The following is a 3,317-nucleotide window of genomic DNA, read 5'->3' on the forward strand; positions in this document are numbered from 1 at the left end:
CGCGCCACTAATCTCCCATGCATAGGCCCCATTTTGCTTCTTGCCCTTCGGAATCATGTCCACCTTATCCTGCTCGAATTAGATAATATTATTCTTTGCTGCATTTTGTTTCATCTCAGGTTTTTACCCCTTATATCAGTTGTCCTATTAAAGAGATTTTGGTGTTCCTCTTTGATGTTAAATCAAACCACAGGAAGCTTCGTGAAGTAATTAAAGCCAATTTACGTCATACAGCGGCGAATGTTGCAGGCAGAGTTGCTTGCCAGAAAAAAATTAGCCTGAAGAAAGAAATGTCCTTTTTAAGGAAAGGTTGTGCGCTTGACAATCTCAAGGAACGTGCTAAGATATAATGTTTAGAATGACAACCTGTATATTATTTTAATCAAATGCCCTAAAATTGAGCTTTGGAAATGTCCTTTGAAAGTTGAAAACTGTAAGTACTCATACGTTCCTGAAATTCTAAATCCAAAAAAACTGTAATCTTCAAAAAGCATTCTGAAGTAGTAAACATCGTAAGAAGGCAGCTTTAAAGGTGAGTTCAAGTCTTTGTCACTACCTATATTATTCAGATGATGGGCTTGACAGCGATTGTTGTCAGTATGGCCATTGGTCATAACGCCTCTTTCAGCACTGCAAGGTTATTCAAGAGACACATCCTCCGAATTTTATGTAAATCTCCGATAGGACAGTGCCAAATGGATGAAGAGCCCTAAAAACTCCGCAAAACAGCCCAAGGTCAGAGCGACCTACTGGGAATTTCAACAAGGGCCATTCAACTCGAAGCCCAGAATGATACCAAATGAGCAAACAGTGCGCCGTGTTGGTAAAGCACTGATTTTTTTTTTTTTTTTATTCTTGGACTTGGATATTCCCTCTCCCTTCCACATCATAAGGATACTAGTGGAAGGAAAACGTAGGAAGAGCATCACCTTTACCCTTTTAAAATTGTAAGTTACTGAGTAACGAGATAAAGCCCTACAAGGTACGAATCTAGTCCGTTAATGCTTTTAAAGATGGTAACATATTAACATATGACTTCTTCCCTCGACTTTCCTTCCTTCCATACGCCTTCTAAAAACTGATACGGCGCTTTCTTATTTCAATGATATTCTAAGACAAAAAAAATCAAAGTGAAACTAGCAAGTTTTGGAATAAATTTCGGAAGAACGCTTTTTTTAAATGGCTACGCTGACAAAAAACCTTTTCCGGAGGAAGGGGTGATTGTTTTCTTTCTTTAATTTGACTTTAGAATAAACGGCGAGAGGTCATTAAAAGAACGCACCCGAACTGCTAATGAACAGCAGTCGATCTGCGCACGCAAGGAGGTGCTATTCCTATTCTTCTTCTGGAAAAACGAAAGAGAGCTTCAAAACAGACTGAAGCGCCATCTGAAGCAAAGAGCGGACTTCCGACGGACACTTTTTTGGCTGAGTGGCACATCTTGTTATGTACCATCTTTGATTACATCCATCTCAATAAATACACCGGGCTGAATCTTTTGGACAGGCCGGACATTACTGTCTAAATCCAAGAGCATTTACTGTCGTTTCGAGCTTTGGAATAGACATTGAACTTTAATTATGGTGCCATATCGGTCGCAATGTATTTATTCTTTTTTTTTTTTCAAGCAGTTGATGTGTAGGACTAGAACTCTTATTTTGTTGTGGCCCCGAGCTCAGCCTGTAGAATTCTTCTAGCCTGTGGTTGCTCTGATGTACTTGGCACCCAGCCGTGAAATGAGATCCACTGGTGCGAGAGGAAGTGAACAGAAAAGGCCTCCAGATGAACAAACGAACTGGTAGTCAGTCGGTGGACGACGTGTGAGCATGATGGGAGGTTATGGTTTTGACAGTTTTGGTTGAATTCACCAGATCGCTAGTTTTGTTGGGAGTTTTTTTTCGAGGGGGGGGGGGAGTTTGCAAGTTTCTTGTTGTTGTTTTTTTTTTGGTAGTTGTAGGGGTGGGGTGCTGTGGGGGGTTGGGGGAGCTGATTTTAAAAAAAATTATTTTCTTATTTTTTGTTCTTTAAAGTTTATCCTGATAGACATTTCTCATTTCAAAGACGGAGCTCAAGAGGGTAGTAAGCAAGAAGAAAATAGGGAGAAAGGAAGACAGATTGACAACAGATTGATAGATAGTAGAGGAGAAAGAGGGGGACAGATACCACGAGACAAAGAAAGATAAATACAAAGACAAATACAGAAGAAGACAGAGAGAAATATAAAACTAGAAAGAGACAGAGATTAGATTATCAAAAAGTGAGAACAAGAAATACGGCTATTAGTCGAGGGTGAGAGAAGATGTAAATAAATAGATAAAGTTTTCTGATAATCTTACATCTTTTTAGTTTAGTTTTCGTAAGAGATTTACGGCACTTGCAACACAATAAGGTCATATAAGTGCCGAAGAATAGATGTGTAACAAGAGAGTAACATACACAAAAAAGAAGGAGGGGAGATAATGACGACAGATGTTTGATAGGAAAGAAGGAGCAAACCACACCAGAGCACCCGCCAACCACCCACTTTCATCTTTGCACTGGAATGAAGATATAATTTTTTTTAAACCCAAAAACTAAAACGAACACCATTTGATAGAAATGGCCGAGAGAACAAATTTCCTGAATACGATGCACAAAAGAGTCAGGCCAGGAAACTCATAATTTAATCCAATTTTTAGAAATGTTTGATTTCTTTCATGATATAGCTTCAACTGACAAGGCAATTTCACGTGCTTACTTCTGGGACTCGGATTAGTACCGGTACATGGTTATCTTCTACTTCAGTAAACTGGCACCATCAGCTGAGTTAATTTCCGCAAAGAAACCAGGTTGATTCATTTTGTATCCTCTTGTTGACAGATTACTACGTGAAGCTAATCAATCCTCTCTTGTGATTAGTTAAACGAACGAAGTATATTGATATATTTTTCTGATAAATATTAAATATCAAAGAGCATATTTCCTTTAAATGTTATGCTTCACAACTAATAGAATGTGTCAGTTCTTTTCTTTTGTACGATATTCTGTGTAGTTGTGTGTCAATGCCCAAATGAATTGTATTATACTTACTATAAGGGAAATTAGAAGGACTTAATTCCATGCCTTTTCGTCTTTACCCGATAAGAAAAAACGATTCATTATTTGAAAAAGAACAACGTATTTCTTTGACTGAAGCACGAAAATTATTTTAGAACTCGCACTGCTATTATTAACTGTGCTTCTATTGCTCGGTTATGTCAATACGTCAACATAAAAGGCTAAGAGCATGTTAAGACCTCCATCTACGGAGGTATCTAGGATACCGATTTAACATGTGT

The sequence above is a fragment of the Aplysia californica genome, unplaced genomic scaffold, assembly GCF_000002075.1.
Source record: "Aplysia californica isolate F4 #8 unplaced genomic scaffold, AplCal3.0 scaffold00257, whole genome shotgun sequence".
Taxonomy (NCBI): domain Eukaryota; kingdom Metazoa; phylum Mollusca; class Gastropoda; order Aplysiida; family Aplysiidae; genus Aplysia; species Aplysia californica.